The sequence below is a fragment of the Scyliorhinus canicula genome, chromosome 7 (genome assembly GCF_902713615.1).
Source record: "Scyliorhinus canicula chromosome 7, sScyCan1.1, whole genome shotgun sequence".
In the NCBI taxonomy this organism is placed as follows: domain Eukaryota; kingdom Metazoa; phylum Chordata; class Chondrichthyes; order Carcharhiniformes; family Scyliorhinidae; genus Scyliorhinus; species Scyliorhinus canicula.
In genome coordinates, this window is record NC_052152.1 from 143747852 (window position 1) to 143766939 (window position 19088).

Below are 19088 nucleotides of genomic sequence, written 5' to 3' on the forward strand. Positions count from 1 at the left end.
GGGACCCCCACCACGCGGTCCACCACGGGCGACTCATGGGGGCCGCCATCTTGGATGCCATCTTCCTCGCCACCCGCCACGTGTGATCCACGGGGGTGGCCATCTTGGGCCCCATCCTCTCCATACTCTGAAAACTCGATTGAAGACTGCTACCTCAGCGGGCACTCATCGCGGGCCATCCCAGCGCAGCCGACCGAGCCGCCGACTACCCGCAACTCAACGCAGTCACACTGAACCAATCGCGCCCAAAGCATCTCCACAACTCTACGACGACGGTCCAAATCAACGGGTACAGTACACCGTGCATTTTCGACTCCGGGAGCACTGAGAGCTTTGTACACCCAGATCTGGTAAGACGCTGTTCGCTCCCCGTTTTCCCTGCACGGCAAACTATTTCCCTCGCTTCGGGTTCCCACTCTGTCCATTTCCAAGGGTGCACCGTCGCAACTCTAACAATCCAAGACGCTAGCTTCTCTAATTTCCAACTATACGTCCTGCCCGAACTCTGCGCTCCACTCTTATTGAGACTCGACTTTCAATGCAATCTCAAGAGTCTAACCCTCAGCTTCGGCGGACCCCTACCCCCCACTCACTATCTGCAGCCTAGCCACGCTGCGAATCTCCCCCCCCTCCTCTCTTTGCGAACCTCACTCCGGACTGTAAACCCGTAGCCACTCGCAGCAGGCGGTACAGCCTACAGGACAGGGTGTTCATTCGATCCGAGGTCCGGAGGCTTTTATGTGAGGGGATCATAGAGGCCAGTAACAGTCCCTGGAGAGCTCAGGTGGTGGTCGTCAAGACCGGGGAAAAAATCCGCATGGTCATAGACTATAGCCAGACTATTAATCGGTTTACGCTCCTCGACGCGTACCCCCTCCCCAGGATTGCAGACATGGTGGATCTGAAGTCTGCACACCACCAACTCCCAATCCGCCCGGAGGACCACCATTTCACGGCGTTTGAGGTCGATGTCCGCCTCTTCCACTTCCTCCGGGTCCCCTTTGGCGTCACGAATGGGGTTTCGGTGTTCCAACGAGCAATGGACTGAATGGTGGACCAGTATGGGCTACGGGCCACGTTTCCGTATTTGGATAACGTCACCATCTGTGGCTATGACCAGCAGGACCATGATGCCAACCTCAACCGATTTCTCCAGACGGCCCAGAAGCTTAACCTCACATACAACAAGGAGAAATGCGTTTTCCGCACAACCAGACTAGCCATCCTCGGCTATGTCATGGAAAACGTAGTCCTGGGTCCCGACCCGGACCGTATGCGCCCCCTCTCAGAACTCCCTCTCCTTCATTGTCCCAGGGCCCTCAAACGGTGCTTGGGATTCTTTTCGTATTACGCCCAGTGGGTCCCCCAATATGCGGACAAAGCCCGCCCACTCTTTAAGGCCACATTTTTCCCCCTGTCAGCTGAGGCTCGCCCAGCCTTCAACGGCGTCAAGGAGGACATCGCCAAGGCTGCCATGCGGGCAGTGGATGAATCCGTCCCTTTCCAGGTTGAGAGTGATGCCTCAGAGGTCGCTCTTGCAGCCATACTAAATCATGCAGGGAGACCAGTCACATTTTTCTCCCGAACCCTCTCCGCTTCAGAACTTCGACACTTCTCAGTTGAAAAGGAAGCACAAGCCATTGTGGAGGCTATTCGTCACGGGAGGCACGACCTCGCAGGTAGAAGGTTCACCCTCATCACCGACCAAAGATCGTTTGCCTTCATGTTTGACAACTCGCGAAGGGGCAAAATTAAAAATGACAAGATTCTGAGATGGAGGATCGAACTCTCCATCTACAAATACGATATTATGTATCGACCGGGGAAGCTCAACGAGCCCCCAGATGCCCTGTCCCGCGGGACGTGTGCCAGCGCACAGAGCGACCGCTTAAAAGCCATCCACAATGACCTCTGTCACCTGGGGGATCACCCGGCTCCCCCACTACATTAAAGCCCAAAATCTGCCTTTCTCCACCGAGGAGGTAAAAGCCATCACCAGGGATTGCCCGATCTATGCGGAGTGCAAACCGCACTTCTACAGACCAGACAGGGCCCACCTGGTCAAGGCTTCTAGGCCCTTTGAACGCCTCGATATCAATTTCAAAGGGCCACTCCCCTCGACTAACAGGAATGTGTACTTCCTGAACGTCATAGACGAGTTCTCCCGTTTTCCCTTTGCTATCCCGTGCCCCAATATGACCTCCCACACAGTCATTAGGGCCCTGCATAGTATCTTCACCCTGTTTGGTTTCCCCAGCTATGTACACAGCGACCAGAGTTCGTCCTTTATGAGCGACGAGCTGTGTCAGTACCTGCTCGGCAAGGGCATCGCCTCGAGCAGGACTACCAACTATAACCCCAGGGGGAATGGGCAGGTGGAGAGGGAGAATGCGACGATCTGGAAGACCATCCTACTGACCCTCTGGTCCAGGAATCTCCTGATCTCCCATTGGCAAGAAGTCCTCCTCAACGCGTTCCACGCTATTAGGTCCCTCTTATGTACCGCCACCAACCAGACCCCTCTCGAGCGGCTCTTTATTTTTTCCGGGGGAGCTACCACGGGGGTTTCGCTCCAGTGAGACACCGGGCCAAGTACTCCCCCGGAATTGATTTTTTTACAGGGGGTGAATGTGGTGAATCACAGTAGCGTAATTCACACTGTATTACACATGTTGCACTATGTCTCTGTAAGCTCGGCACACAAGCAGTTGCGCTGCTCTGCCACTCGGGGGAGATGCACTGGGAGTGTAAGGGAGTTTGTACTGGGCTCCACCCTTGGCTCCACCCACAGCTCCTCCCCCTAACTGGAAGTATAAAGGTTGATGCTGAGAGTCTGCCTGCCAGTTCATTTGGAATTCATCTTGTCACAGGCAGGCTCTAAACACTCGCAATCGATTGGGTGTCTTCCCAATCGATTGATTTGAATTTCCCCAATAACGGGGCAGTCCCTCGATCACTGGCCGGTTCTTGGGGCTTATTGTTTTGGACTTCTCTTGGCGCCGAGAAGTCTGGCCTTCTATTCACTGTAGCAATTTGAGTTAACTTGTCTCCATTGTACCTGGGAATCACCCAGTATCGCCTCATTAGTTTGCTAACTTGTTTTCTTTCACAGTGCTGTCTGGTTTCTGCAGCAGTCAGAATACACAAGCGCTTTTGCAAGCTGCTTGCTTTTGCAACATGTCCATTTTCCCTGCATTCTTTGTAATCTTCCATTTTGTGTTGGGCAGTGGCCACCCCAGGTGGCTACAGATTCTGAAGCGAAGCACTGCACAAGGTCAACTCCACGTCCACAGATGCAAGGCTAAGCCTAATGAGGCTGAAAGTGGTACACAGAGCTCACTTAACCAGAACCCAAATGAGCAGGTTCTTCCCGGAGGTGAAGGACAAATTTTAATGGTGCCAAGGAGGCGTGGCCAACCACGGCCACATGTTCTGGTCTTGCCCCAGACTAGTTGGGTACTGGACAGCCTTCTTTGAGGCGTTGTCTAAGGTGGTGGGAATGAGGGTGGAGCCATGCCCGAGAGTGACAGTCTTCAGGGTTTCAGAACAGCCTGATCTCTTTATGGGGAGGAGGGCCGACACTCTTGCCTTTGCCTCCCTAATAGCCCACCAGTTAATCCTGCTTGACTGGCGATCATCTAAAGCTGCAAACTGGCTATCTGACTGTTGGAATTTCTCTGAATGGAGAAAATTAAATTCAGCTCCGGAGGTCGGAAGAGGGCTTCCACAAAACGTGGGAGCCATTCACCAATCTGTTCCAAGACCTGTTTGTTCGCTAGCAGCCAATAAACCAGAGGGATGGAGGAGGGGGGAGCAACTGAAGAACCACAGATACAAATGAAAAGAAAGGGGGGAGCTGTTGGGGGGGGGGGGGGGGAAACAAAGAGGCATGGAGCACAACCATGCCCAACACATAACGATATACATAGCACAATGGCTCCCCAAGGAATAGGTTGGAGGACCCGATGAATGAAGATGGCATGCCAGACGACAGAAAATGGAGGGGGATCAGGAGGAAAGGATGGAGGGGGGAGCAGGGGATCTAACTAAAACTAAGCACCTGCTTAAAAACAAGCAATTGTAACTGATGTGTATAGCGAAAGATAACCGGTGCATATATTTTCTGTGAATGTTCACGCACATCTTTCCTCTGTATAATAAGAAAAACCCTAAATAAAAACATTTTTAAAAATGCAGACCATTGTAAATACTTATGAATAAATCTATCTTATGTTTACCATTGGGGCCTCCTCTGCGTCATTATCATAACCTTGGCGTTGGTTGCATAACATGACAGCAGTAATAGTTTTAACCATGAAAAGTTATTCGGGAGGAAGTAGCCTTTAAAATGAAGGTTGCTTGGATACTTGGAATTTGTTAGCCTAGGCCCTGGACAAAAGACAAGGCCGAAAAATGTGTCCAGACTAGCCCACAGTGGATGTGAGCCCTATAATTAGAGGTATATAGGTGTCAGTCACTAGGATGCTAACTAAGGACAGGAGATTACAACACATAGCACTTATTATAAAAGCAATTGAAGGTAATGAGGTGGAATGCCAAGGTATTCAGCAGAACAGGGCAATTAATCTCAAACACTGTGCATTTATTGTGTTAGAATGTGAGCCTATGTGACCAAAAACACGCCCTCAATCATGTGAGGACAGGAACTTTATGTATAAAAGACAGCGCAATAACTCTGAGATTGGAGTTCTGATTTAGGTTTGACTGAGGCTCGATCGTAAACCGAGTCTCCGAGGTGTTTGATTTTGGCGCAGTCAGCACTATACTCCCCAGAGGACCTGGGGACGGCACTGCAAGACGGGTGAGTACATTTAAATTGATCACCTTTGGATAGGGCAGTTAGCCTGACTGGATTGATGTGGGTGAGTATCAAAGGACCAAACTGGAGAACTCAGGACGGTAAAAGGGACGTCAAAGAGTCATTTCGGCGCTGGTAGAGTCTGAAACCGCACAGGGAGGTCACAACCCAAGGTTAGGACCATGTGAATCAGATACTCAAGGGACGTCAGAACATGTCTGACTAATCACCACCCCCACTGTATTCCCCGTCCACCGACTCCCTGTGCACCTCGACATTCCAGTGAATTAACCTGCAGTTGCTGTTACAGTAAGTGTTAAGGGTTATAGATCCCCTATCTCTTGCTTACCATTCTAGTGACTGACACCTGTAAACCTCTAATTCCTGTGGACTAGTTTTTGTGTTATGTTCTTTGTTTAGCATCTAGCCCTAGGCTAACAAATGTTAAGTATCCCAGCAACCTTTTCTTTACTTGCTCCTACCTCATAACTCGTCATAGCGAAAAGTACTACTGCTGTTATGCGATACTACCAAACACCTAGTTACCTTTGCTAACAAATGAAAGACACCTTATACACTCCAACAGTAGTTATAGCCAAGACATGATGATGAATGAAACAATGACCTCTGCGGTGTGCTGAATAGATTTCTGGAATGGGGGCATTTCTATTTCAGTTAATTGTCTTATAAAAGCCGAGTAAATTATAAGATTGCATAACCATGGCTAATTGTTCTCCTGGATTTGTTTGCGATCACTGAGAGGGATCCCAGAAGATTTCTCCAGATTATTTTCATTGATTGGCCAGGGTATTTTTTCTGCCTTTTAAAAAAAATTGTTCAAGCATCGCAGGCTGTGCCAGTGTTTATTGTCCATCCCTAATTGCCCTTGAGGGGCAGTTAAGTTTCAACCCTATTGCTGTGGATCTTGTCAGACCAGGTAAGGATAGCAGATTTCCTCCTCTAAAGGACATTAGTGAAACAGGTGGGTTTTACGACAATCGACAATGGTTTCATGGTCATCACTAGGCTTTTTAAAATTTCATATTTTTATTGAATTCAAATTTTACATCTGCAGTGGCGGCATTTGAACCTGGGACCCCTAGTCCAGTGACAATACCACTACAACACCGCCTCACCCTCACCCAGGAGATGTCATGCCTTCTGTCAGAGGAGGTTATTTACTTTAGTTTGCACATTCTGACCGTGTGGGAGACTCAATAGCATTTTCCTACCTCTCAATTTTGAATGTTCCGATACAAATTCCCATGGGTGCTGACATTTGCTCCTCTTATATCTTATTAAAGAAACACAACACCACAATTAGTTATAAAGCACTTGGTCCAGTTTCTAAAAAGCACCTACAAAGTAACTTCACACCCCAATGCTTTCCTAGCCTCGTCCAACACATTGTGGTTCTGGGTTGAGGCCAAGACTCTCTGTCCCCTCCACCATCCCTTTCCCTGGAAGAGAAGGAAAATCAACAGTTAAGTAAAAGCAAAATACTGTGGATACTGGAAATCTGAAGTAAAAATATGCTTGAAAAACTCAGCAGATCTGGCTGCATCTATGGAGAGAAACAGAGGTAACGTTCCGGCAGTCAAGTTGTGTCAGGCCAATATCCCTCACCTTTTAACAATTGCGACCAGTGTTGTGGGACCTGCCCACCAGACATCCTCCTGCATAGTCAAGGAGGAAATCAGACCTTACTAAAGTCAGAACTGCTCCTTTGACTGAAATTTAAAATGTGTGTCCCCGGTTGAATCAGGATGGAAAATAAATACATATCTGTGTTACCGGGACTACTCTGTAACTTTCATTTTTTGTTTAATGGACAAGACTCAATGACGAGCAATCATGAATTGCAGAGGAATTTCTTATCTTCCAAAATGAGCTAGGAGCTCATTATTTTAAAAAGTGCTAAAGTGTGTTACTACTCACAATCGAATTCCAGAGAATTACATCAGTTGTTTCTGCATTTCTAAGGGAAAATTTCAGCTGGAGACAGTCGCCAGGAATTTCCGTTGACAGGAGCTATCAATCATAAAAATAACATTTATAAACATTGCAGTCAGGATTATTAGAGGGCACTTCAGATGCATTCAAGCATGAAGGGAAAGCTAAATAAACACACCTCCAGCCTGCTGTGCTTAAACCATTAAGCTGTAAATCAACAGCAAGTTAAAGGTACTGCACTGTGCAATTGAATGAATGCTTAGCTTTTCAAAGGGGAATTTGAAACCTTTTACGGTACCACGATAGCATAGTGGGCAGCACTGTTGCTTCACACCTCCAGAGTCCCAGGTTCGATTCCTGGCTTGGGTCACTGTCTGTGCGGAGTCTGGATGTTCTCCCCGTGTGTGCATGGGTTTCTTCCGGGTGCTCCAGTTTCCTCTCACAGTCCAAAGATGTGCGGGTTAGGTGGATTGGCCATGCTAAATTGCCTTTAGTGTCCAAAGAAAAGGTTAATTGGGGTTACTGGCTTAAGGGGATGGGGTGGAGGTGGTGTGGGCTTGAGTGGGGTGTTCTTTCCATTGGCCAGTGCAGACTCGATGGGACGAATGGCCTCCTTCTGCACTGTAAATTCTAGGATCTATGATCTACCTACTGTGGGTTTTCTCGGAAGGCTCTACACTCCGAAAAGCAGCAGTCTCAAAAGAATAGGACTGACAGAGCAACTGCAAGGAAAGGGAACATTTTCCTGGCTTGATTCTTCACTGAACTGCTCGGTCTGCTCAGCAACTGTCAGGCAGAGCAATTCATAATGAGACCACTTCAGAGTTTAAACAGGTCAGAAAATAATGATAATAACCTTTTATTGTCACAAGTATGAAGTTACTGTGAAAAGCCCCTAGTTGCCACATTCCGGCGCCTGTTGGGTAAGCTGGTACGGGAATTGAACCCGTGTTGCTGGTCTTGTTCAGCATCACAAACCAGCTGTCTAGTCCAGTGAGCTAAACCAGAAAAGGATGATGGTTTTGAACAGAGGGCTGCCTGAGATCACCATGCTAAGAGTGATCTTCAGGTTGCCTAGGGCTGGAAAGGGCAGTTCAGGCATGGGGCCCCATCCCAGGGTGTGGTCTCAGGGTCAATTCCTTACTTATAGCCCCAGCACACCCAACCCCCAGGACCTTTGTGGGTCCTGGCAGAGCAGAGCGACACATGAGCCATGGGTTGACCACCCCCCCCCCCCTCGAAGTCCACCATGCCGGACTAGGAAGTCACTGCCAGGGCTCAGTGCCGGGGTTCCAGGGGGCAATGCACCATAAGCAATGTCAGGGGTGGAGATTGAAGGGTGGGACTGAAGTGGAAGTCTGGGGGGAGGGGGCTGAGAGTTCAGAGGGTCTTGTGGGGGAGAGGGGGTTAGGTCACCCTCATGCGTGTGTGGTGGTGGGGGGGGGGGGGCTGACAATTATTCCTGTGGTGGGGGGGAGGGGGGACACTGGGATCAGGATGCCCAGTCAAAATGGCAGCATTTCCCCGGCAACTGTATGGAAACCAGCGTTTTCGGTGCTGGGCATATTTTTGCATCGCCAAGCCATGGGAATCCCACCCCAGCAATGCTGCTAGCACCAGCGGGACACAGTCCGATCCTCCTCTAGCGGGTGCACTCAGAACCTGGAACAGAGAGGCTGTCCCAGCTAGCCATGAGGAAGGGAAGTTATTTGTAACTCCTAATATCTGAAGGTAGTGTTAATGGTCTGACTATTACCTGCTCCCAATTTTAATGGGTGGGATTCTCTGTCCCACCACACCAGTTTTCTGGTATTGCGCTCCCTTGTCGGCTGCGGGATTCTCCGTCCCACCAGCCAGCCAATGGGATTTCCCATTGTGGGTAGCCCCATGCCGTCAGGAAATCCCTGGACGTGGGAGCGCTGCCAGTGTAATAGAGAATTCCAACATCGGAGAATCCAGCCCAATGGCTTTCAACCATTGGGCTTGTTTGGTCAACACGCAACTAGTGTCACGTGACCGAGATGTGTGCTGTCTGAATTCCTTTAAGTAATAGCTGTTGGAAGTTATCTCAGTTCTTCATTTAAGAGAATAGTAACTCCAGACCTCAGCCTGCCCTGCCGACCATCTCATCATCAAACAAATAGAAAGAGTTCTGTCCAGGCACAATTGCCTGGCCCTCATCTACATTGTTAACCACTGGAACAATGGACCTGGTGCCTTCAAGCTCAATTCAACTGTACATGCCTTCTCTTCTTATGGAAGATTCGCTTCTGGAAAGATGGATCACCCTGTGACAGACAGCTACCTACCCTCAGAAGAAACCCTCCATTAGACGGTTAATTCTGGACCTCCCAGTCATTTCTCAAATTAAAGCAATAGCAACACTGGCATTCAGATAACACAGATCTTTAATGTTCTTAACACATTTTGCTACTTTGCTTTCAGACTACGCTGACCTTCATTCTGCTATTCACACCTACTCTGGGCCAATCATTACTTTCTTTAATATTCCCAGTACCATTCACTTTGCCTTTGGTCTATTGCATCTTTGTCATTAAATCTCCCCCACCCTCTCACATATCCCCAGCCTTCCCTATTACTCCACCTCCCCAAATTGTCAGCAGCATAAAACTCATGCATTTCTACCTCTCTTCATTTCTAAAGATGACTCTTCCAGACTCAATGTTAACTTGGTCACTCTCTCCCAGATGCTCCCAGGCCTGCTGAGATTTTCCAGCACCTTCCAATTTTATTTCAGGTCTCTAGCAACTGCAATATTTTGTTTTTATATGATTAATAATGATGTTAACACTTAACCTTGTTTTTGTAACCTCATTTAGGAATATTAAGATGGGAGCCATCATCAGTAAAAAAAGAGAAATGGCGAAGAAAGCTAATGATGAATTAAAGAAGAAGAAGCAGATGCCCAACATGAGTAAATTCAAAGGTGCATTCAAATTATCAACATTTGGGGGGCTCATGGTAAAATCGTGAGAACTGTCTCAGAGACCAGTCAAGCAACCACCTGACATAATCTCGCTGACGGAATCATACCTCAAGGATAATGTGCCGGACACCATCATTACCGTCCATGGGTATATCCTGTCCCACCAGCAAGACAGACCCAACCAAGATGGCGGCACAGTGATATACTGTCGAGAGAGAGTTCCCTGGGAGTCCTCAACATCAACTCTGGAGTCCAGGAAGTCTCCTGGCATCAGGTCAAACATGGACAAGGAAACCTCCTGCTAACTATCACTTCTAACTATCCCTCTCAGCTAATGAATCAATACTCCTCCATCTTAAACACCACTTGGAGGAGGCACTGAGGGTGGCAAGGACGCAAAATGTACTTTGGGTGGGGAACTTCAATGTCCATCGCCAAGAGTAGGTCTGTAGTAACACCACAGAATGAGCTGGTTGAGTCCTGAAGGACAAAACTGTTAGATTGAATTTTTAGCAGGTGGTGAGGGAACCAACAAGAGGGGGAAACATGTTTGACCTCATCCTCACCAACCTGCTACACAGTCCTTGTAGAGACAAAGCCCTGTCTACACATTGAGGATACCCTCCATCTTATTTTGTGGTCCCACCAAATTGCTAAATAAATAGGAAAGACTTCGATCATATCCATGAGGCACTGTTGGCCATCAGCAGCAGCAGAATCGTACTCAACCACAATTTGTAACCTCATAGCCCAGCATTTCAGCCACTCCACCATTACCACCAAGCCATGGTTCAATGGAGAGTGCAGGAGAGCATGCCAGGAGCAGCACCAAACATACCTAAAAATGAGATGTCGAACTGGTGAAGCTACAACACAAGACTACTTGTGTGTGAAACAGCAAAAGCAGCAAGTAACACGCAGAGCTAAGCGATCCCACAACCAGTGGACCAGATCAAAGCTCTGCAGTCCTGCCAATTCAAGCCTGAATGGTGATGGACAATTAAATAGCTCACTGGAGGAGGAGGCTCCGCAAATATACCAATCCCCAGTGGTCGGTGAGCACAGGACATCAGTACAAAAAATAAGGCTATAGCATTCATAGAATCACTACAGTACAGAGAGAGGCCATTCAATCCATCGGGTCTCTCTGAGAGAGCACCCTACCTGCTCCAACAACACTCTAGAAGCTTGATACCATCCAGGACCCATGCCCCTACTCTATGTCCCTAACTCCAACCACACTTTAGGACACTAAGGGGCAATTTTGTATGGCCAATCTACCTAACCTACACATCTTTGGACTGTGGGAGGAAATAGGAGCACCTGGAAGAAACCCACGCAGACACAGGGAGAAAGTGCAAACTCCACACAGACACCCAAGGTCAGACTTGAACCCACGTCCTGGTGCTGTGAGGCAGCAGTGCTGACCACTGTTGCACCGTGCTGCGCTAAACAATTCAAAACAATCTTCAGTCAGAAGAGATGAGTGGATGATTCATCTTGGTCTTTTCCTTAGGTCCCCGGCAACACAGATGCCAGTCTTCAGCCAATCCGATTCACTCTATGTGATATCTAGAGATGGTTAAAGGCACTGTATATTGCAAAGGCGCTTATAATATTCCAGCAATAGTGCTGGAGATTTGTGCTCCAGAATTTGTTGCGCTCCAAGCCAAGCTGTTCCAGTACAGCTACAACACTGGTGTCTACCCACAATGGGGAAAATTGCCCAAGTATAGCCTGTACAAAAAAAGCAGGACAAATCCAACACAACCAATTACCGCCCTATCAGTCTACTCTCGATCAAGGCAGCATTTGACCGAGTGTGACAAAAAGGAATTCTAACAAAACTAAAGTCAGTGGGGATCAGGGAGAGTTCTCCATTGGTTGGAGTGATACCAGACACAAAGGAATATGGTTGTGATTATTGGAGATAAGGCATTCCAGTTCCAGGTCATCACTGCAGGAGTTTCTCAGAGTAGCATCCTAGATCCAAACATCTTTACTTCTTTGATGAAAGGCCTTCCATCCATCATCAGGTCAGAAGTGGGGATGCTCGCTGATGATTGTTCAATATTCACTACCATACCTGACTTCTCAGATACTGACACAGCCCATGTCCAAATGTAACAAGGCCTGCATAATATCTAGTGTTGCAATCACAAGTGGCAAATAACATTTACGCCACACAAGTGCCAGGCAGTGACCACCTCCAACAAGAGATGATCTAATCATTGCCCCTAAACATTCAATGGCATTACCATCACTGAATCTCCCACCATCAGAATTCTGGGGGCCACCATTGACCAGGAACGAAACTGGACTAGCCATATAAATACTGTGGCTATAAGAGCAGGTCAGAGGCTAGCAATCCTGTAATGAGTAACTCATCTCCTGACTTTCCAAATTTGTCCACAATCTACAAGATACAAGTCAGAAGTGTGATGGGATAGTCTCCACTTGCCTGGATGAATGCAGCTCCACCAACACTTGAGAAGCTTGATACCATCCAGGACAAAGCAACACGCTTGACTGGCAACTCTTCCATAAATATTCACTCCCTTCACCAGTAACAAACAGTGCATCCACAGGATGCACTGCATGAACTCACCACGGCTCCTTAAGCAGTACCTTCCAAATCCATTTCCACCAATATCTGGGACAAGGGCAGTAGATACATAGAGTACCACCACCTGGAAGTTCCTCTCCAAGCAAACTCACCACCCTGACTTAGTAATATGTCACCGTTTTTCACTGTTGCCTGGGTCAAAATCGTGGAACCCCCTCCCTGACAGCACTTTGAGTGTACCTACACCACATGGGCTGCAGAGGTTTAAGAAGACAACTCACGAACCGTCTTTTCAAGGGCAATTAGGAATGAGCAATGAATGCTGACCTAGCTAAGGAAATTGCATCAATTTTAACATAACTATATCTGATTGTTGTTCAACAGATGCTCATTCAGCTGCAAAGAAATTTTCAGAACGTTTTGATGCAGGAGGTTTTGATGCAGAAGGTTTTGATGCAGGAGGCCTTGATGCAGGAATCGGCGATGTAGGAGGCGGCGACTAGCTACTGTTGGTGACCATGGCCAATAGACTTTAAAGGATTCTAACTGCTCTGAAGCATAACAGCTGAAGGGACCTCATGCCCATTTAACTTTCGAGACTGACAATTCACAGATTTGCCCACAATACCTGAATGATACAGAATAACCCCAGTCTGTGTTGTAAACAAGGTGGAAGCACGTACTGGGACTGGTTTAAACACTCAAATCCTGAACACATGCACCCATTCTGGACAACAAGTCAGGAGCACTAATAGAAAATTAATGTTTCACTCTCAGCTGACAAAAGCTTGTCAACAGCTTGATAAAGATTAGTGTTTGTACCGCACCTTCCACAGTCCAACCCAAACGCTTTACACCCAATGAAATACACGTAGTGTCTCAAATTTGGCTATCCAAAAACCAGCAGTGTCCGAAAACTAGAAAAATTTTGAAACTTTCATGCATTCATTCTATTTCTATAATATGTTTAAAATAACATTCTGGCTTGTTAGGCTGGGTGCTGCATTAGTTTGGTGTTGTGCAGACTAGTTATTGGCTTTGCACAACTGTCCTTCCCTGTGGTACAAGTGACTCTTGATCCCACCCAGTCTGATCCACGAAAACCCAAACCAAAAACCGGCAAGATCCAAATTCCAGCACGGACTCGGTCCCAAAGTTGCTATTTTTGAGACAGTGCAGCTGTATTTATGAAATCGCTTAGCCTTTAGGGAATGGTGTCTTGAATGAGAAAATGGATGACCACAGCAAAAAATTAACATGATCAACAACAAAGGGACTCATGCAAGTGTGGTTCTGAACTACCAGTGGATCAACATTTGCCCTCCCCCTCCATTGACCTCTCAGTCATTGGCCTCACACAGTGTTCAAGCAAAGCTCAGAATATGTTCAAAGAGCATTATCTCACCATTCCTCTGGGGTACCATTAAATATTCTGGTCTAAACATTGTTTTTAATAACACAAGGCTCTAGTTATTCTTCTGTCCATTTATTTTAATTGCCCGGTTCCTCCCTGTCGAATAGCTGGCAAAGGTCAGTCGAGATAAGTGGGAGTCACCCACTTATTGTCACAATTTCAAAGCTTTTTTTTCCCTTTGGATGTTCTTCCTGGCCAGGCAATAAAGTCAATTAATGACAGGCAGTTTTACACGTTTGCCGCTGGGAGATTTCAGTCGCTCGTGTTTGTCAGTAACATTAAACTGTCTTAATGTTAAGACATCCTGATATTTAACGAAGACCATCAGTGTCAGCTGAGGCAGTTATCAGAACTATACAGTCAGCTCCCTTCAATTTAAAAAAAAATCAATTCATATTATCTGTTCAACCACTTTGATTAATCCAAAAATTATTTTGAATTAATAAGTGTTTCATAAAATTCTTACAGTGCAGAAGGAGGCCACTCAGCCCATCAAGTCTGCACCGACCCACCTTAGCTAGGCCCACTCTCCTGCTTGATTTCCATAACCCCATCTAACCTTTGGACATTAAGGGTGGGATTCTCCAGGCGCTGAGCAAGTGCCAGACATTCCTGCCTGAAGTCAATGAACCTTTACATGGTCCCAGTCCCATCCGTAGCAATCTTGTGGCGGGCTGGCAAAAGAATCCAACACTTGAGGGGCAATTTAGCATGGCCAATCCACTTAATCTGCACATCTTTGGATTGTGGGAGGAAACCGGAACACCTGGGGTAAACTCACGCAGACATAAGAGAATGAGCAAATGCCACACCGTCACCCAAGGTCTGAATTGAACCCGAGTCCCTGGTGTTGTGAGGCAGTAGTGCTAACTACTGTGCCATCATGCTGGCCACATATCTGTCTGGTATTAGTTTTTGGCATCATTTGCATTGAGTTTATGGAATTGTTCCCTCTTGATTTATAACTTTACAACTGTGTATAAATGTTTATAACTGTGTAGCATTTAGAAAGCAATTATGCTGAATTGTATGATATTCTCTGCCTCCTAAAACTTGAACCCATTTCTTTTAAGCTGGTTAATGCCTCTATTAAGATATTAGGGAGATGTATGAAGTGCATTAACAGTTACAGTTGTTATAATCTTATTGGATATTGTGAACTTAACTCCCTGGAGAGGAAACCCACAAGATCACATGGAGCATTTTATATCCAGCTCAATATTACCCTCCACTGACTGCAATGGGGAATGAAATTCAGCAAGTGTAAAACCAACATTGTGAGCAACCCTGTAAGTATCCTAAAGGGCAAGAGTTAGGTTAAACTGTGCAATTGGAATGTTATCCTTGAACTCTTTCTTTTTCCACTTACATCTAACATTCTTTTACTCTGGCGTTCACACTTCCCGTACCAGCCTCCCCGAACAGGCGCCAGAATGTGGCGACTAGGGGCTTTTCACAGTAACTTCATTTGAAGCCTACTTGTGACAATAAGCGATTTTCATTTAATTTTTTTTCATTTCACACTTTACCTCTGGAATATCTTTAATTACTTTAACAGAATTAAACCCATTATTTATCATCTGTTTTGACATCTATTATATCTAAATAGTCTTTGATTTATACACTTGTTGTTGGTATTTTTTCTGGAAACTGAATAATATTACTACAGTATTTTGTACGGTATTTTTCCTTTTCTGCAGCCGAGTATTTCTGGTCAAGGTAATTTGAAAGTAACTGAGTGTTGGTGAAGAGTAAAATTCTCTCCACTGAATTCTGGGAATTAGCACTGAGTTCAGCTCCCATTCATGAGTTTGAAAAGGGGCTAATTTTGCGATTGGCTGTCCCAGTTGGTCAATAGTGATTGCAGGGAGCTTACTTCAACAAAACATAGAAACCACAGACTGTAAGAAAGTGGCTAAATGCATCTGGCTAAGAGCTGACTTTGGAATTCTGACTTTGGCTCGATAGATACCAGCTCATGTATGCTCCAGCCTGGCAGAAAATTTCCATTTTCTTTATTTGTCAATGTGAATTTGTGTCTTTGAGCTGGCTGATATTTGTGTTTAGAATTGCTTGTATGAGGCTGCACTGCCATTCAAGATGGCCATGAATTCAATTGCTTTTCTGTGTTATGCTGTGTCTCTATCCTGCGAACAGTTTGTGTCTCCTCCCCCTGCCTAATTAGTTTAAACTCCTCCCAACGGCACTAGTTGGGATTTCAGTCCCACTCTGGTTCAGATATAGACTGTTCTCCTTGTACAGATCCCATCTTCTCCAGAAACAGTCCCAGTGATTCAGGAATTTAAAACCCTCCCTCATGCACCAATTCGTAAGCCACACATTCATCTGTGCTATTCTCCTATTTCTGTACTCGTTAGCACACGGCACTGGGGGTAATCCAGAGATTACAACTCGAGAGGCTTTGCTTTTTAAATTGCTGCCTAACTCCCTGAATTCTTTATGCAAGACTTCATCCCTCTTTCTACCTATATCATTGATACCAACATGTACCATGACCTCTGTCTTATCACTTTCCCCCTTCAGGATGCCCTGCAGCCGTTCAGTGACACCCCCGATCCTCGCCCCGGGGAGGCAACACACCATCTTGGAGTCACATTGACGGCCACAGTAGTGCCTATCTGTTCCCCTGACAATAGAATCCCCGAATACTACTGATCTTCCTCCCCACCTGTACAGGCAGGTTATTTATGATGCCAGATGTTTGGCTCTATCTGCATTCTCTCAAGGAACTAATGCCTTCATCAGCCTTCAAATGGAATACCGATTTGCAAACTGGTCCCCACGGGATTCCTGACGCCCCTGCCTGGGAGTTTCTCTTTGACTTCCTGGTGGTCACCCATTCCCTTCTTTTAGCTGCGGTGTGACCACCTCCATAAATGTGCTATCCACGAAGCTCTCAGACACGCAGGTGCTCCACAGTCTCTTGAGTCGTCATTCTAGCTCTGAAATCTACATCTTCCAGGAGCTGCAGCTGGACACACTTCTTGCTCACATACAGGTCCTGGGCACTGGAAATGTGACCAGCTTCCCACAGACAGCAGGGGGAGCTTACCGAAACCTTGAGCTCTCCTGCCATGACCAAACGGTTTAAATTTAAAACTTTAGAACATTAAAAAAAATATAAGTAAAATAAGTCCCTATCCTTGCGTAAACAATGACATAATTTAATATAGTTTGAAAATACCCACCAGGGCTAACCCAGGGCTCCTGTTGGCCCCATGTCACTTTCTGAATTGTCCCTGTACAACGACAATTTATCCTGCCGCTGTTACCTCTTCAGGATTTCTTTGTCTTGACTGTACAAACAGTTCAAAATTGCATTAACTCTTGATTCTCAGACATTATTAAAAAGACATCAAACTTTTGGTTTATCTCTGGAGTCTGCTTTCCCACTTTAGCTCTGGTTACTGCAACTGTCTCTTTCACTCATAACACTTTGTCTGTTTCTCTCTTTCTTCTGAACAATACCTGGTTCTCTGTTCTCTTAACTTCAGTCTTCTTAAGACATTTGTTATGCCCCTAATTATCTGGACTGTATTGAGTTCTTCGTGACGTCTGCCTCTCTGCAGCTCCCATGTCCTGTCCAGCTTCTCCTGACAGAGTTGAGAGATGTTCACTTCTCAGTATCCTTCTTCAATGGCAAACAAATTCAGCTAAAAACTAAATTCAAGAAGTCTTCCTATCTTAAAAGGCTCCTAGTTGCTAACGACTGCTACATCTGCCAGCGTCTAATTGCTTTTCATGCTGTAACCCTCTCTGAGCACAATAAGAAACACAATTAAAGCTGAACCAACCCCCACACACAAAAACACCTTTGTCCAGCATGAGTCTAACTATAGGTTTTACCCTTCCTTACACAGAACCATTAAATTAAACCCACTTAAAAGCATGTTATTTCTAATGTTTTCCAATAGTGTTTTCCAAAAATAATCTAAAAACATTATAAGCAAAATTGTGCATATTTTGTGATTTAAAATACAGCACATGATTTGAGATTGAAATCAATAATTTCTTATATTTTAACAACATATTGATATAATTTATATCTGGACTGTTTTAGAAAAACAACAAGAATCCTAATGTGAATATATGCGATATGATGTTGAATGGCAGAGCGGGCTCAAGCAGCAAAATAGCTCTGCTCCTACTTCAAATGTTCTTGTAATCATATTAATCATTTAAAACATTTGTCTTTTATTTTTCCCTCATCAACTGGAGGGTAAACAGACTTGTTCTAAATCAATTGGCTGATTCCTGATGCTGTTAAACTGTCAGTTTTCAAATCACCATTTTTTAAAATCACTAATAAATGGAACTGATTAAAAAAAGCACTGTTCTTAATGCCCCTTTGAATTTTCTGCTGAGTTGCTCACAACACTGTCCTGGAGATATCCCTGAAGACCCCCGGATAATGCTGGAGGATGCTAACCCTAAGCCCTCTGCCAGTAATAAATCATCATGGTTAATTATCAGGTGTTTCCTTTCATTTTTCTCATGATTAAATATATTTATATGTGGAAGTGTGTATTTTTTTACCCTCAGAGTGTTTTATTCAATTTTAATAACCCAGCAGCAAGCTTTTGTGTATTAAAAATGAAGATGGTTACCTCATTTCTCACACACTTCCCCTGGAAGTTAATGAAAATGTGATGCCACACACTAACAGATCACCCACACTATCATACACACACAGAAAAGTAAGATATTGATGAAGATAACTGTGATTATAAAATTGAAATTTAACTCGGACTCGTTTTCAGTTCAGGCCTGATATTTCTCAGTTGAGTTTATGCTTTGATTGAAGTAAAGATCTTGAAAATACAGAGATTACTCAGCATCTGCATTGGTTCCTATAGTTAATCTGATTTCTCAGGTGAGTTTGAAGATGGGACAGGTTAGAGGAGAGAGAGTCCTTTTTCCTCTTTCAATGTACTGTAAAGTCCCGACATTTATGGAGGTTAGGTTCTTGCAAACCATTGCAAATTCGCAATAATGAACAATTTTTTAAAAAGTATTTTTATTAAAATGTTTCATTTGTAACAAACAAGATTCACAATGGCAACATGTTAAAAATGGAAATTTACAAAGTACAGTACTAGAATATAGGAAAAAAACAGAAATTCAACAGGTTGCAGGGCAAAGTCACAGTAATACACTTGTCAGCACCCGTACCAAGGGTGTAGTGCAAACACTTTACTTTTTTTCTGGTGGTGTGGATGCTACCCCACTCCCTTCACTCCCCCCCAGTCTCTCTCCTCCCTCTCCTGACTTTTTCTCCCCCCTTCGCACCTTGACTGTGGCCCCAAACCCTTAGCTCCCCCCGGCTTGTGGCGGCAAGTGTTCATAGCGACGCTGCTTTTAGGTGCTT

The 19088-nt window shown here is 45.5% G+C and overlaps 1 long non-coding RNA gene across 1 annotated transcript; it reads left to right on the plus strand.

Moving 5' to 3' along the window:
* Positions 1 to 4688: 4688 nt before the first annotated feature.
* Positions 4689 to 14272, plus strand: LOC119969432. Its single transcript, XR_005461351.1, has 3 exons — positions 4689 to 4822; positions 9613 to 9719; positions 12670 to 14272. It is a non-coding gene; the product is annotated as an uncharacterized LOC119969432 (long non-coding RNA).
* Positions 14273 to 19088: the final 4816 nt, after the last annotated feature.